The sequence below is a fragment of the Typopeltis vanoorti genome, chromosome 15, assembly GCF_054136105.1.
Source record: "Typopeltis vanoorti isolate ZY-2024b chromosome 15, IOZ_Tvanoo_1.0, whole genome shotgun sequence".
NCBI lineage: Eukaryota > Metazoa > Arthropoda > Arachnida > Uropygi > Thelyphonidae > Typopeltis > Typopeltis vanoorti.
In genome coordinates, this window is record NC_143563.1 from 96,054,667 (window position 1) to 96,073,284 (window position 18,618).

The 18,618-nt window shown below is 31.7% G+C and overlaps 1 long non-coding RNA gene across 1 annotated transcript; it reads right to left on the bottom strand.

Annotated features, from left to right (window-relative positions):
• Positions 1 to 1,663: 1,663 nt before the first annotated feature.
• Positions 1,664 to 17,952, bottom strand: LOC150099002 (uncharacterized). Its single transcript, XR_016549488.1, has 3 exons — positions 17,880 to 17,952; positions 13,392 to 13,485; positions 1,664 to 1,768 (listed from the first exon to the last, which is right to left on the bottom strand). It is a non-coding gene; the product is annotated as an uncharacterized LOC150099002 (long non-coding RNA).
• Between the last annotated feature and the right edge of the window lie 666 nt (positions 17,953 to 18,618).

Sequence of the window (18,618 nt, forward strand, 5' to 3'; positions counted from 1 at the left end):
AATCAATCGGACCGTTGGATCTTAAATATGATTTAGTTAGTTAGATTATAACAAAACAGCGAAATATGCTCAATTACAGGACTAAATCAGTCTCCTATTTGCTTCAGTATCATTTATACAAAGATTGAATGCCTATTTTACTCGTATATGGTAAGCAATCTTTTTTAAGTCGGAAAATTTATAACCAATCGAAAACAACAAAATATCTTTGTTTTAGAAAATGGATTAATATTTTCTGTTAAATGAAAACAAGTAAAATGCATCTTTTTCTTGAGTCTAAAATGCATTCATTTTCTGATAAGAAAATGGATGCATTTTAGACTCAAGAAAATATCACGATGCTGTTGTGTGATGAAAATTGTAGCAGAAATATCATTATATTAAAAATGAAAAACTGATATAATTTGGGAGGGATGCAAACATTTTTGATAACAATAAAACTAACTAGTAATAGACACAAACCTAAATCCAAAGGTTAATCCATCGTATATGACAATAGATCGTTTTCCATTTAAACTTGATCTGTCATCAATTGAATCAGAAAGTTTTGTTGAAAAATAAGCATTAGCTTTACCTCTAGCATTTATCGAAGACATAATATTTTTTCTTAAAAGTTGACGGTTAAAAATAAAAAAAAAAAAAAGACATGAAGAAAACTGTGTTTTGAAAATAACTAATCCGACCGTTGGATCGTAAATATGGTTTATTAGCACCTTAGAAACATTCCCTTGCGGTGGTAAATTTACAGTGGAAAACTTAATACTTCAATACGACAGCTCCGGATAGCATTTCACTGTTGATGAAAATAGCGGTGCAGGGAACGAAAGGAAATCGCCCACAGGTTTATCACATTTCGCCGTTAGCCGCCATCGAAGGACAGCCGCAGTTACTTTCAATTTCTGTGTTTCTCGTATCATCATTTCCTTAAATAGTGGAGAGAAAAAAGCGACATGGTGCTTATCCTTTGAGCGTACATTATTCTGTTAAGGATTAATACGGATGTTCCGTTGCAATAAAACGAGCATTCTTTACGAAGTTTTTTCCCGTGTCGTCACAGAAAACTCTCCCTTTTTGATGGAAGTTATTTCAAATGTTTATAACCTTGTACGTTAGTTGTGTGGATATACTTTCTGCAAAAGCCAAGTTATATTTCTAAACAAATTACGAGTGTGTTTTATTATATTTATCAATTGTTTTAGTTTGGAGTGAATGCTATCATGTTGGTATTGTTGTTGTTGAACTGTATTGTTGCAGAAAGCATTTACAGCATTGTTAAAATGACGTATACAAAGGAAGTAGTTACATTGTTTGTACTATTCTACTGTTATCTGTTGCGTTCAAAATTAAATTGTAGACTTTAGTGAAAAGACGAGCTTTAATAGGGGGAGAGATGGTAGTATTATTATATTCGTTCGTGCTTTCTTCTTCTATTAAAATGTTCACATTTGACATAACGATGGTAAGAAGAGTACAAAAACAATCTAAAGATTAAAATATCATACATAAGATGTTGCGATTAGTATAACATCGTTTATATAGACTATAATCTCGAACTTATCTGTGTGCATAGATGAAGGACAAGTTAACCAATAATACATTAAAAAGTACTCAAAGTTCAGTGATCTCAATTAGGTTTTAATATATGTGAAATTGCCTACAACTCCTTCATTTTATACATTGCGATAGAATATTCTAATAAGACATATTTTTTCACGTACTCATGTATTATATCCTCTGTACACTGGAGAATTTTCGTTCTTTGAATTTGCTGGAAAGAAGAAAAAAAAAAATTAAATTCTACAAAAAAATAAAATGAAATGAAATACAAATAGCATTAAATGTTATAAATAAATCCAAGAATACTGATTTCAAATTGAACGTCTGTACTAGAGGTTTTTGTTTTTCTCGAAATTTCTAAATAATCTCGTATAGAATCTTTAGATTTCCTTAGACAATTTTTTATATTGACCATGTTTTAGTACCTCAGCGTTAGTGCCAGTAGATATCGTCAAAATAATATATAAATATCTTATTTGAATACTTTATTTTACATATCCGGAAAGATATCTACTCATTTCGTTTAGAGTCTTGATAAAGTCAGCATCTAGTTTAGCTACCCCTCCGTGTTTGAAGGTGCATTAAGCTATCTTATTTTAATAAATATTTTAATTTAGCTGTCATCAAAGCACTGAGATGGAACAATGACTATAATTAGCTGAGTTCGTAAATTATAGTGTCACTCACGAGCTTTTATAATATATTATTTGAATAAAAAATAGTTCGGTACAAAACAGTAAAAGCTTGATTTTTCTTCGCCAGATTTCGACAAGTAATTATTATAATTAGAACCTCATTGGCCTATTTTAAACGGACGTTGTTTAAAATAGGACAATTGCATTGCATAGTGCTTATGAAAATGATGCCCTACTAGTGACTCAAATGAAGAGGCATTTACAAACAAACAAACCAAAAAGTTAGGTTTTTGTTTGTTTGTTAGGCCTAACAGTATTTTTCTTCAAATATCAATGAGCCCTTTACTCGAAAGTGCATTGGTCGTTATGAAATTGTCAGTATGTTATGCATATATTTTTTATGAAATATGTAAAAATAAGAAATAAATTTTATATAAAAACATTTATATTTAATCTATTTAAAGATTTTCTTAAAATAAATTAAATTTTAAAAAAATTATAGGTGATATAATTAGTACACCATTTTTGGATTTGAAGAAGAAAGTTTAAAAATGATTGCATTTTAAACGAAGGAAGCTATTAAGTTGATATCTTCTACCAAATTGATTTGATAGAAATGTGAACCACAGTATAAATAAATATCATATTTCGAACGAATTTTTTGTTAAAAAAACGCTTTTAAACTGTTATAAATATTGTAGAGGTCGTATCATGATTTAGTACTGAACTATCTTGGTTTATATCTACAAAATGACATTTAAAATTCGATTCAGAGATTGTTCAAATTAGACATCACTGCTGCTAAAGTATGCATATTTCAGTTGTGTATTCCATCAGGATTAAATTATTTAATTAAATTATATGTATAAAATAATGTACAACTTCATTCGTTTCACCTTAGCAATTTTAGGTTGTTTAGAAACGTTCTATTTATTCATTCGTTATGCTTCGCATACGAAATCAAGATATTATTTTTGAAAAATGTCGAAGAAAATCCCATTTGTTCTTACATTATTTTAGTAGTGTTCTTGCTGATAAAGGAATCTTTTTACTATTGGTATTTAAGTGATTTCGTTTTGTGCTATGAGAAAAAAAAATTATTTGAAAAAATTCATCATACTGAATATTCCACATTCTGTTCTACTTAAAATAAGCTAGTTTCTATATCTATATCGAAAACTGAAATCAATTTCTCATAATAACACAGGAAATGTTCTTGTACACCATGACATATATTCTATAAAATATGTATGATATAAATATATATATATATATATATATATATATATAGAGAGAGAGAGAGAGAGAGAGAGAGCGCTATACATATTTTATATTTATATATAAATATAAAGATTATGATTGATCGGCCGTGAGATGCGGTGATCAATACCCTTGGAGAGTAATGGATGGCAATTCTGTAGCCAATGAAGTTCTAACTGAGGCTCGGCTATTGCTGTTACTCTCCTGGCATGATCAGAGCTTTAATAGCTCAATAACACCTTATCCCTACACTGTCCTCTACAGATAACGGGGAAGATGAAAAGCATTCTTGCTTCGCCCCTTTTAAGCCAGTCCTTATAAGGACTATAAGGATATAAATATATAAATAAAATATGTATAGAAATTCTGAACATTCTAAAATATTAAGCTTTTATTGTTAACGGTGCTTCATCCCCCCAACAATCCTGCTTCCTGTTTATATATGGAAACAATTAATTAAATATAGATATTACGGATGGCAGCGAATGCTACTGCTACCTATTTCCTCAGTATCAAGATAGTTTCGTGCTTCTTAGTATAACTTTAAAAAATAGCAGGTTAATTTTCAAACTGGTTATTCTATAGTGAGACCTATACTCACTCCAATGTAATTAACAAATGAATATAATATGGCTTATATTAGAACTATTTACATGAATATAGTACACTAAAAAGCATGACTTGGAAATCTATGAACTTATACTTACATATATAAGCAAGTTAACTTTCGACTGACAGTGTTAGGGATAAAGGGAAAGAGAGCTTTGGAAGGATTAATGAAAATTAAACTAAATAATGATATTCCTTAAAAAAAAAAAAAAAAAAAAAAAACATTATTTTCAAGTGTGTGAAACAAAGAAAATAAGTGATTATAGCCGTTTCCCACTAAAATAAGAAAATAATCACAAATATCGTTTAAATTCTTATCTGTTTGAATAGCTTTAAAACATTAAGGTTTATTTGAAATAAATATAATTTAAAAAACTGAATAGCAGAATATTAATCTCCTTGGATTTTTAATGTGGTTCCTGTTCCTCCAGAGCTTCTATCATTCACCAAAAATGCATTACAAGAGTTGCAAAACCAGTTGGCTATCTTATGCAGAGGCATTCTGTTTTTGCAGCACACTGTTTAGAATAACAGCGATGGTTGCTGAATTCTCATTTGAAGAGCGACATTTGCTAATTTATATCTATGAGTTTTTGTTTATTTCCTTTTTAATTGTTGATGGAATTCATAGTTTTAAATCGTGCATTAAAACGTATGCAAATATATTTTTCCTGTGTGTAATTAAGAGCGAATCTCTGAGGAAAACGCATGTCAGGATTTTTTTTTTCTTTTATATTTAAATGCAGTATCTTTATTCGCTAGTTGTTATTAAAATCAAGTGTGCATTAGCTGCTTCTGTTAATTGGCTGTTGTACTTAAAAATATTGTTTTTTGTAAGTGCTGGTTAAAGAGCAGGGTTTCGTGTAACCTTATACTGATTGTTTTATCTATTTTTTTAATATATTTTTAAATGGACCCAAAATACTGTTGAAGAATAAGAAGTTATAAACAATACAAAAGAGAGACAAAAGTTTGACTTCAATCACTTATGGGATTAAAAAAGTTGACAAAAATACAGCAGGGGAGAACAAGAGATTAAAAAACAGGACGGAGGTGACAAAAAAAAAAAAAAAAAAAAACGAAATTAAGGAAAATAGTTATTTCGAGAATAACAGAAAATAGAAATAATACTGAATAACTGCTTTTTAAATTTAATGGCAATGAAATTGCTAATTATTTAATATTTATAACCATTGGAAGCTGCAAAAAGTATTACAAAATATAAATAATGAATATTCAAAAGAATAAACTTTGCTATTGTGACACCATTCAATGATAAATCAGAAATGTTATAAAATATTGTCACAAGCATGATATTGTTGTTACTGTCACGCACATACGCACGTGTTTTTATTCCTCAGACATCTGACCTTAATACATGTTACATGGAATACATCAACGCACAATAGGCTACGAAAAATCACCCTTAAATTTGCATAAAACTAATACAGTTCAAAACAAATGTGAACTCTGTGTGAAACATGAAAGAATAGTATATAAAGTGTTTGAGATGTATATTGATGTGACGAACGGTGAAAAATCCTCTCCATACTCAAAGTAGATCGTTCATTTTTTTTTTTTTTAAACTGATAGTTACAGCAGTTCAAATACCTTAAACCAGGTCCCGCGTGTAATTGCCAGTATACACACGGAGATGCAAAGCTGTTTAGATTTTAGATTTTGATTTTTTTAAATGAAACTGTTTTTATAAACTAGTTTGGTTAGCGATCCTTTAGATATAGGTTCGTTGGTTCATTAAAGGTTTGGTATGTAGGCTACAGATGAAAGGTGAAGGGTAAATGTGCGTGTCGGGACTTGGCTATAATAATGGTCTAATCATAGTGCATCATCACAAGACATTATGGCCTGTGATAAGGCTATAATGCATTTCCTGCTGTCCGTAGGTGTTTAAGTGCAGTAAAAAATAGCAAATTTCTCATTAAAAATACGATAATTGAGTATCTGGTCTTACTAGCAAGATGGATAATCAAATTGATGTAAGCTATTAGGTATTAACTTATTGTGTTGACATTTATAAGTTGGTAAGTGCATATATAAATGTTTACAGCACTGATTTGTTTAACAATGAAAAATGATGACGGGTTTAAACAATAGAATCTACAATTCAAAAAACATAGATAACAATAAATTTACCTGCGACATCAAAAACTACATTTTTCTAAGTTTAAAAGTAATATTAATTGTTGATCTTCTGCCTGAAGATTCAGCGTTTATTCAGCGAAAGATTCCTAATCAAACAATGGAATATATTAGTCAGTCAGCTGTCATCTGCTTATATTTTCACATAAATCATTGTATTTAAATGCAAATCACGAATGCAAAAGAACAGTTCAATGAACAGATAGATAGATATCTTCGTAACAGTCATCAATTCGTTTTTGTTTGCGACATTCTTAATTATTCTGGTTAAATCAGGTTTACAGTCATAAATATTAGCTATTTGAATTAGGAAATTACAGAAACTTTTAGCAAGAAACTAAAAATGTAGTATATTCGAATATTCATTATTGTGTAATGGGAGCGCTTTTTTTTTTTTTTTTTTTTTTGTGATAGTAGGCCTAATTCTGTGACCGAAAAGAGGCAAATCAGCCGAAAAATAGCTATACGTAATTAGTGAACTATTCCTAAAGAAAGGTAACTAATGAGGTGCACAATATAACTTGTGTATTCTTATAAAGAGGCAATTAAATATTTTAATCCTTGAATTTCCTATAATAGTAAGATTTTTTTTTAAGCATGCTTCCTGTATTGGATAAAAAGCGCGACTGTTTATATTGACTGAAAATGTTTTAGTTCATGGATTAATATTTTGTTTTTAGTATTCTTATCCATTAGCATGCTCAGTCGGAGATGTATATGTTAAATTATTCTCTAGTCTATCATTATTTATTTTATTTTGTTTCTTCAGGCTTTATTTCTTATGGTAATAAAATGGTGATGATTTATGGTGATAAAAATATTCTCAGCTATGTTATTTTGCATTAAGGGCAGTGCTAGAAGCTGTAGTTACTTGCACGGATTACCTATTATTTTAAATCACGCTCATAAGCATATTTTAGAACAGGAATGCTTTTCCATATTAGTGGCATGAGAGAAGGCCTCCAAGGAGTCTTCAATCTTGCCTCTGTCATGACAGGCGAAAATTATAAATTGCTTATATTTTGGTTTAACCCAATAAGAATAATAAAAATTGTTCGGCTAAATCTCAAATTGCTAGCCCATCATCATTCGTTGATGAGGATTGGACATTTAAGTCAGAAACCCTAGTCGTCTCTCCTCATCCCTTAAGAGGTAACGTGGTCTATTTCCCATTATTTAGCTCTGACCCTTAAGCACTCCATATACACTTAAAGATGTGAACATAAATTTACTAAAATTAAAGATATACGATGATCCAAATATATTCAAACCCATCTGCAATTCAAAGAGCTTCCACTTGATCATTTCCCCCCTTAAAATTTATTACAAGACGTTTTTATTTACTTACAAGAACTATCACTAAATCCTGTATGCAGAAGAACATCAAAATCTTTGGGTACGTTTGAGGATGTGAACCAAGTATAGTGCAAAAACTAATATTTCCTCATATTTTACAGGAAATATTAACTCCTTTGCAACCACTAATGCCAAAAATTAGTGAAAAAATACTCAGAAAAATTCGAAGATCAAAAAAGCAATCACTAGTTCCCCATTCAATTGCCTAGTAATCAGAAAATGTATTACTACGTTCAATTCTTAGAATGACATTAAAAATTTTACGTGTGAATATGCTGTAGTAGAAAATTCTTTTCATGAACTGTTTTTAATTAATTTGTTAATTTTAATGTTAATTTGTCTTCGATTTTGTGATATTAACAACCATAGATTCGAAATGTAAGTAATATAAACACTAATAATATTTGAATTTATAATTAACATTAACAGATATTTAAAAAAAAATACTGAGGGTAACAATACAGACTATTTCATAAGAATAATCATAATATTATATGTGAATTTCCATATATTTTTCATGATATAGTTTATAATTAATTTTGTTTTGGAAACAATGAACATTAAATACAATTAAATCCGATTCATAATTAAAATGTTAATAATTCACATTTACGTCTCTTATGAGGTTTTCAAGCGGATGCTCTAACAATTGCTTAAAAACATTTTTAGCATCAGCATATATGTATATGATTCGGTTTATCATTGTTGCTATAAATAGCAGTCGATTTAATTTAACAATTAACAAGCAACCGTTGTTAATCAGCTAATTGGGTCTTAACGGTATTTTAAGTGATTTAAGAATAATTCTTGTATAACATTTTTTGGCCATTTTGAGAGTGTAATTTTTCTACTGTTTCCCGTTCTTTTTATCTCCTTAAATCAGCCTTCTTCCCCTATTTCTGAAACGAAATTTTTTTTTTCGTTATATGTATTTATTTATTTTTTTAATTTTTTTTTAGATAGTCAATCCTGATTTTCAAAAATCCTTAATTTTCCAGATTTTTTGTTAGGTATCAAAAACATCTACTAAATGATTTTTATACATACAATTTCTTGAGAATTTCACAATTTCTAACAGATAATATTTTAATATAAAATTTTACACATTCGGTATCCCAAATTGTAAAAGAGGATTCTTCATAACAATGTCCTAGCACAGTGTTTGCGATAATGCTCTAGTAACAATTTTCACAATAGTAAATATCCTCTGTTTATTGTAGTTGTTCATAATATTCACGAGGCTGATATAAGATATTCATTATGTTTAAGCTCGGTCATATTCATTATTATTTAATTTCATTGAGTTCATACTGAAAATGGACACAATTGGTGAAGTATTTTTTTTAAACTATCATTATTTATATAAACAACATACGGGCAATAAGAACAAAGGATAATATCTGTTGATGTGATTTTCTAATAAATGGGCAACCCCTTATTCAATGTATTTGCTATTCATTCAGAATATATGACACGAAATAACCTCATCCCAGAAATGTTATAAAAACGTGTGTGTGTGTGTCATTTACTGTAATACTATTTTAACCTTTTATTTTATCATACTAACAGAAAATAAGATCAAAATCTGAGTAAAATAATTCTTATTAACTGTCTTGATTGAGATTGTGCACATTTCCACCAGACTAGAAAGAAAGAACACCAGTGACATCTAGCCGTCAAAAAGGAAATTACTGAGTCGATATTTTGTTTTCTACCCTTGCGTGCCAGGTTAGTACATGGCGCTAGTTCGCAAGGAGCCTTGTACTCTGACTGTAGGGTTCATGCGCTTGCTAGGGGGGAATCTTTTGCCGCCATGTTCTTGATCAGACTCTGAGCGAGATAGAGATGGGGGGAGGCTGGAGAAAGAGGGGGGGGGGTTACTTCTTCGATCAGTGTAATCGGATTCCTTCAGCCGACGCACAAATGAGATACCTCGATACAATACTCCATTATGCTTTCCCCTGTTTACAAGGGGGAGTGCAGGGGTGGCACTGCGGTGATACATAGGAAGAAGGTGGCCAACCACCAATCTGCTTGCCACAGCGCACCAATACTCCGCAGAGATTCCGGCGCAGATGCGGGAGTTCTCTTAAGCTTCACCGACCTTTGAGCAGCAGTCTCTTACCTTGCCGCCCACTTCTGCCTCTACGGATGCTCTCTCCGCATCAGTAGAAGAAGATATTTCACTTGGGTAGGTATTGATGAGATCTCTCTTTGTGTATGTCACCTCTTACGTGTTTAGCCGCTGGCTTGCGCTTCGTCTAATTTCTTAACCTTCTCTTTATTGAAGAAATGATAATTTTAGCATTTTCTTGTTTTTTTTTTCTTATTGTAGGAGCAAGTGCGAGCTAATTACTTACCGTTCTTTGTGCTCTGATTCATCTCCCGGCTGAAATACCGAAGAAGAACGACGAAGTCTTTCTAGGTCCCCCTGCTACGTATACTGAAGGTATACCGGAAAACAAATCCACTCAGGATACATTCAGTATGCGAACAGGAGGTCTTAAATGGCACCAGAAGCAGAGTCGTCTTTGTCTCCAGAAAGCCCTCAGGATGGAAGATGGATCAATGCCTTTGGAAACATAGTTTTATTATAATAATAATTAAGAATGTTTTATACTTATGTATTAATTTATATCTTAGTCATACTTAAATGTAATAAAATTAATTTATAATAATTTTTATATTTCATATTCATTCTATTATAAGAGTAAATCGTAGGACAATCCTTAATCATTATTTTGCAGGATATTACATTTAAGAGAAATGCCAGTTTTTTGAGAGTCCATTTTACGATATTATCTATCGCATGTTAGTCTATCTTAATTATAATATTATAGGCAGTAATTAGTATTACCAGTAGTTTAAAAATTATATAACTGATGTTTGAACCTAATCCGTCAAGCTGTTATGATTACCAATTTTTTTATTTAGTTTTGTACCACTAGACTAATCTAAAAAAAAGGCTATAGGGATTTTTAGTAAGATCTGCTATCTTAGGATATGTTATTATTATTATTATTCCTCTAGAGATCCAAGGAGTCATCGAGGGATGATATACTAGATGCACTCACTCACACCAGTTATCGTATCTTCTATTACGCTCATTCACACTGGATGCACTCACTATTACAACAGGCAAACTGTTCTACTCACTGATCTGTGAGGGAATCCAGCTCTCGAGACTTCTTAGCCGCATACAAACTGAAGTTCCAAGGATGCTTCTTTATCCTCTCCTCATCTTCCATATAACGAAAATTTTTAACAGACAATAGTCTATAACACCCATTCAGAAGTGTATACACCGCTAACATATCTCCCCCCCCACACACACACCTCTTTCTCCTGTTTACCAGTTTCTGCAGTCCACATTAAGTCCTGAGATAACAGACCTAATATAGTAAGATAGTTTTGTACTTTTATTACTATGCATCTAAAAGTATAAGCTATTTATTAAAGTTATTTAATACTGAAATGAGTTTATACAATTATATTTATTTAGATGTTAATCTTTTCGGATATATATTTATCAGCGTGGTTTACCTTTAGGATACTTATATTTAATTCATAGTTATGTGAACGTATTTTATTTTAAGCAACACCAAATTGGTGGAACTATATTTCTATTACCGTGTCTGAAGTTTCTTATATTCTTTTCTCTTATTAATACTCAAATCTTTTCTTTTTATAATACTTATATTCGTTAAAAAATCGTAATGAACGTTACATTGATAACATTCTACGAGTCAAGTTCCTACAAAAAAAAAAAAAAAAAAAATCTTATTCACCGAATTCATAAAACAATCTTCTTTATGGATGGAGGGAGTATCCCATCCAAAATAAAAATTAAAAAAAAAAAATTATTTTTCATAAATTTTTGCGTTATCTAACCCTTTTTTTGGGAGGGGGGGAAGATGGACTGAGTCCTTGACTCTTCATCTGATCGAAGAAAATCTGTGCAGACGGGGTATTATTCAGCTAAAGGCTTTAGTCATTGCTGGGTAACGGCAATAGCCGAGCTTCAGTTAAAACTTCATTGGCTACAGCATTGTCCTCCGTTACCCTGGTTTGTCTTATTCCCGTGCATATACATTTTTTTTGGGGGGGGGGGGATGGGCTGAGTCCTTGACTCTTTATCCCTTCATCTGATTAAAGAGAATCTGTGTGGATGGGGTGCTATTGAACTAAAGGCTCCAGTCATGGCTGAGTAACGGCAATAGCCGACCCTCAGTTAAAACATCATTGGCTTCACTAGTATTGCCATTTGTTATCCTGGAAGCCCTAAAAAGGACTTCCAGGATAACAAATGCTCTAGTCATGGCTGGTAACGGCAATAGCCGAGCCTCAGTTAAAACTTCATTGGCTACAGCATTACCATCCGCTACCCTGATTAGTAAGTAAAGGGTAAAATCTCAAAAAATCGGACGATCTCTAGGCCACTCCATAGTGGGCGAAAGACCGTCCATATCTCAGCGTTGGTTCCACTCAGTGACGGGCTCCCCGACCAAATTCATTCTCAAATCGAGTATTGATGTACAACAGATATTTATTCAGCTGGATGGTGTGGGAGTGCAATTAAAAAATAAAAAATAAATAATAAAATAACTCCAAGAGGTTTAATTCTTTTTTTTTTTCACAACGAAAATGATTAAAGCAGATCTTCTCCAAAAATAAGAATCAATCTCTCCTCTTATCTTAGTTTTATACTCTCTAAAAATTATATTTGCACATTTAAAAAAATATAGAAGAAATCTATAATTATATACATTTTGTTTAATAATCTGATGCTTTGTTAAGTTTTTTGTCTGCTATTAATATCTACTTAAGCAACACCATTTCTTGAATTGTATACCTAATATATACTTATTATATAAAATTGAATTTAAAAAATGTAGATTAATTTGCAATATTTTTGATGAAATTCAAGCCTATTACTGTGTATTATGAAAACTATGAATAAAGAATAATAAAAAAAATACACCCATTTAAAACCACACTGAATACAAATATTAAAATACAAAGAAACAATGCAAGTTTAAAGTGAAGTAGGATTCATTCAATCCAATACCTTTGGAGGGTAACGGATGGCACTGCTGTAGCTAATGAAATTCTAACTGAGGCTCGGCTATTGCTGTTACCCTCCTGCCATGATCAGAACTTTAATAGCTGAATAACACCTTATCCCTACACTGTCCTCTACAGATAACGGGGAAGATGAAAAGCATTCTTGCTTCGCCCCTTTAAGCCAGTCCTTATAAGGACTATAAGGACAAGTTTAAAGTGGAGGAATTAAAGAACTTCGTCAGCAGGTCTGTGAAAATTGGAATTAAGAAAGAATATTTTTAAATAAATTACTTTTGATATGATAATAAATAAAATTCATCTGTCCACTAACACCATAACAGAACTGATTGGGAATAATCTTGTCTAAATTTAAGTTATCTTCATGTAGGGCAGGATTATGTCAAAAGCTACTGCGTGCATTCTATTGCTTCTTTGTGTCCGAATGCTGCAACGAAAAAGAGGATCGTGTTGGTCACGTGACATCTTTATCTTCTATTTCCGCTTGGTTATCTGCAGTAAAAACTCTGTATGAAATCAGTGTGAAAGTTTGTTCATATGTAATCGGAATATACATTCTACGGTGAATTATCACAAATAGAATTATGTTTTCTTTTGGAAAAACTTTAGTTCAGGATTGTAAGGGGGGGGATGAACACCTTCCTTAAATCAAGTTTGATATTAAGTATTCTATATAATGTTGTCTTCTTTCTACTCATCTGTTAAAGAAACTGCCTCTACACAAATACTTACCAAGCTATGCACCAAAATGCGGATATTTCACCTTAATCTGGCTCTTTAGGTACTAGAATGGACTTGTAGGATCAAACATGACTTGCATCGACCACTAAAAATAAATAAATAAATAATAGAATTAAAAAAACATTTAAGCTGAGGAAAGATTTTATCAGTCATAATCATATATATCAACGATTCATCAGCAGCGCTAAATCCTGTTGTCCAATTTGCCGATTAAATTCTGACTAATGTTCGCCTGACAGACATGTTTTTGTATCAAACCGAATATTCTGTAGCAAAAGTAAAAGTGTTGATCCTCTCCCCCCCACTCTTCTCCGCCCATGGAGATCCTTCTGTGAAGAAATCTTCCCTGATGGATCTTAATTAATGGTTGAAAAAAAACGATCCAAAATATGTGAGTTATGGAAAAGGTTATCCCATATTCACAACTGCCTCAAAAATTAGATAAAATTGAATCTGTTGTATGTATATTGATACTTTGAGTATTTCGTTTGTAGAATTAGCTCGATAGCACTGAAGGGGGGTGAATAAGCCAAACTGATCCTACCAAAATTTCCGATATCTTATCAATCAGGGTTCAATAATTTTATTATACTTTTCTTGTAATAGTCCAATGGTTTCCCAATGTCTTGCCTAAGTCCTGCTTTCACATATTCTTCACTTGAATTGTAATGCATAATAACATCTAAAACATTACTTCTGTCTGGCTGCTTGCGAGAAGGTTGAAGACTGGTCACCTCTACTGTGTGATTTGGTCATTTGAAGCAACACACTAAAGGCAAGGTGCTGTTTTAAGTATAACACTGCATCCAACCAAAACCAGTAGTTGAAGAGTAGATGCAAAAGGGAACAGGTTACAACCTTTAAGAAATACAGAAGGAATATAAAATTTATCTCACTATCAATCCACCTTGGCTTCAATGAGTTCTTTGAGATTCTTAGGATATAAAGTATTTCAAAGCAGATGTGGGATACAATCCTCTCCCTTCGCCCCCAATTTTCGCATAAAATATCACTACTTTTAAACTTTTGTTTATTTTCCTGATGCATCGTCACAAAGCCACCCTGAAAATTTAAAATAAAATTTTGTAAATAAGCAGCCATTAAGAGTATACTCTTAATGATTGTTTTCTGTTTTTACAAGTCAATAAAATAAGAAACCAGTAAGAACGCACGACTTCTGTATTTCTAAATTTCAGGTTTTCCTCTGTGTGAAAAGAAGAGAGGGTAAAATATTTTGACCCCCCCCCCAAAAAAAATACACAATGTTCTAAATCATGATGAATTACTATGGTTAGTAGCTAGCAGTGAGAACGTACAAAACTTTATATTTTAGAAATCAACTGATGCCTGATCAGAGAAACATATAAGAGAGTGTCGATTGCTTCAAATATTAGAAATCCGGATACTTGGTTGTATCGCTATGCAGTATATGCTGCTGCGACTATTTGATCGTCTCACCATATATGGTGCTGTCGTGTTTTCTTTTTACTGTTCTTTGCTTTGTATGGCAAGGAATGCACTAAATACCCGGTACAATAAAAGATTTACTTGCCGTGTAAATTATAATTTAAAATTAATAATTACTTATTCACCTGGTGTCATGGCAACATAAAATAATGAATACACTAATAAACTTAGGGTTTAAAAAACTCGCTTGAATTTCAACAATACAGTAGAAATTCAAGCGAGAAAAACTTCAGGACAAATGCTCATTGTACATTAATAATGCCTCGAAGTAGTAACTGCCATTATTCGCACTGCTAACCAATTCTTGTGAACATCCTTGAAACACTCAGTGCATCAGAATGATGAATTCTCGCTGTCATTTTGGCGATAGACGGTGGGCACTCCTGTAAGAAAACTGGAAGTCAGAGGAGGATATATTGCATTCAGTGTTAATGCCAGAGGACCTCTGCCTGCTCAACTTCCGCTATTCTTATCTTAGTAGCTTTTGCAGTCAACTTTGTCGTATTTTTCAATCCTGTTTTGAAATATATTCTGTTAAATTGATGCACTTTAGTACTGCTGCTCTGTTGTAATGCAGTTTTTGACACTTCGGGTGATAAAACGACATGCTGAGAATGTAAAATAAAAAAATTAAAATAAAAAAAAATTAATTAGTCTGTTGTTCCGGTGCGTGCTATTTCATATGTCAAGTTACTACCGGCTATATTTGCCAAACAGTTTCCCTTTTGAACTTGAGGTCTTATTGGCATTCAGCTTGCATTCAAATCTCGAACTATGATTCACGCACACACACACACAAAAAAAAACTTTCAAAATTCAAGCATCTGTTGAAAGAGAATCAATATCTGCCAGAGAGATGAAATGAAAGTGATGCTTTGAATATTTAATTACGAATATACCTGATTTAAAAAGAAATGATGCCAACACTTTTTTACGTAATTTCCTTCATATTTTTTAATTAATATGGAAAAAATATGGTTGTTTTTCAGTTGTGTAAAATTCTTTGGCGGAAATTACTTCAATTAATCATGTAAAATGCAACAGGTTACTTTTTATTTGTCACTGCAAATAAAAAGTAACCTGTTGAACTACAAAGCCTTCATAGAAAAAAAAAAGAAAAGAAAAGCTATCTCACTGAGGTCATGCCTTTTTTTTTTTTAAGGCTTATCTTAATTCATATGGGTTCCACGATTTACAACTGAACAATTGAAATCATTCGCAACAATCCCAATAACATTAATAGAAATTTCGCATTTCTATTAATGCTACTGTGATTAATTTCTATTAATCTCCCCCCCCCCCGATGAGTTTGTAGAATTAGAAATGTGCTTAAATTTAATCCAGAATGAAACCAAATGGGATCGCTAATTCGTGTGGATACGATATACATGTTAATATTAAAGTTCGTGTTCAATTCATTGTTGACTTCTCACGAGCCAACAATTAAATGAACAAGTATTTGTAAAGATTTCAAATGCAAATTTCATCAAAATCCGTTCAGTCAGAAGAGTTTATCTCATGTGTAAGAAACACATGGAACACTTAATAATTTTTTTTAAAAAAATGAACAGCATGCCTTCTTTGTTATAAAGCAACGGGGATCGCTCCAGCATTAAGTGAAATATGTCTCTTATGTACACGCATGCACAAACATACGATCTCACTACAGATTGTCATTGATATTATTCATTATATATTGATTTCGAAATTAATTGATGAATAAATCAAGCAAATCGTGGACATATCTTGTTCATATAAGCACAGTATTATATGTCATAACATATTCTAGAATCAGTAATGGACGAAGATTTTATTCTTAAAAACTCTTGGAATATGGCTTCATCATATAAGACAGTGGCAGCTGTAAATTGCCTAATATAGAAATGCTTTAACAGAATATTAACTAGTTAAACGATTATATTATGAATTTATTTTAATTTCAAATTAAGTAAAAAAAGTGCAGAAGCTGCGTTTTTTTTTTTTTAATTTTTATCCTCTTCACTATCATTAAAAGCTTAATGAGGATTTGATCTAATCCTGACCATATTTTTAAAGATTACATAATTTATTAGAATCATTTCCCGTACTCGGAGATCTGAAAAACCTAAGGATTAAGTAAGAATGGTGAAATAGAACCCCCCTCCCTCTTTGACTTGCAGGCTTACCTGAGAAAGGGGCCAAGAAAACATTGCGATTGGAAGAAACGAATAATAAAAGTTCTTGTAACCAAGAATGGGGAGGCCGATGTGTTTATAACTCTGCTCCAAGACTGTCGGAGGAAATAGGAGAAGCTCGTACTAAATATGGTACATTTAGCCAATCCTACTCAGTTACACTTAACCCCGCCTTTATTGCCCCACACTGGGTCAACTGTAAGTTAACGAAGCCAGGATGTAGGATCCTAGTCTGAATTTGAACAAAATGTTAATATTCCATCCGATATTTGTAAGTAGTGTTTGCTACTTCAATATATAAAATTAATCGATATTAAAAGTAAAAAAGACTGATTCCCTATGAAGTATTAGATGTCGTGATGTAATAGGTAAGAAAAATATCTGATTTTGCATGAAAATTAGCTTTGTATTATGATGTGTTCAACAATGATTTGAAGTTTGCTAAGCCAGTCAATGAAACAATCAAGACAAAGCCATTGTTAGTTTTGCTTTCATTGTTATGAAAACGTAACAATGAAAGCAAACGTACTATGTAACAAGTCCGTTTTCATTGTAGTAGATAATTTTGATTAACTGGATTTTAAAGTTTCAATTTCAAGCTCACTGCATAAAGTAGATATAAACTGGTATTTTGTTCGAGTGCAATACAGGGACAGCTATATTAAATAAACAATCCCTTCTACTTAAGTTGATATAGTTTCGAGATATTTTTATTGATGCATATCAGTTATTTGTTTTCAGATAATTGATCTGCATTGAACAGATCAACAACTTCATCGCTTCAATCATCTCAGTTAAAGATGGCCTTTTATTTTAAGATTGATGCATAAAATCTTACCCTATTTGATGCGGTTTTGTGACATAATTTGTGATATTTCAGTGGTTCTTTGACATGTAGTGCCGTAGTGTCTTCTTGAAGTATTGACCCAATCGCTAAAGATCTGGGGTCCATGCATCTTTTTCAGCATCAGAAGAACCAGAATTTTGTAGTCTGCGCCTGAAATATAACAATTATTTATAAATACTTATGTATAAACTATTATGTAATATTTTGATAACTTCGTTCTACATCAAAAAATAGTATACATGTAAGATCTCGTTGATAATATTGGGAATATCTACGTCAAATATTTTCCATTTAATCCTGTACCATCTGCATTCTATCATGGATTCAAAATGTGACATAATTGCTAAACTAAGGTTTAAAAATCAGAACAATACTTGTGGAGGCATGTTTGTGCACTTAAACAGGTTGGCAGGTCACGAAGAGATCAAATTTTAATATTTAAACACGTACTTAGAAATTCAATAGCAGCATACAAATATACAGATTGTGCTTCTGATAGTGAGTTTCTGAATTAATTTCTTGTATTGAAGCACCGAAGTAACAATACAAAGTAACCAAGTAATATTTTCTTTCTTTGTTTGAAAATTGTATCTTGCAACTACGAATTAAAACTATAGAATGACAACAATGAAACTGGAAAATTTCTATTGTTGCGTTTAACTAATGGAGATGAATATAGAGATAAATATTCAACAGAAGTAAATAAAAATAAAAAATATTTTGGTAAGAT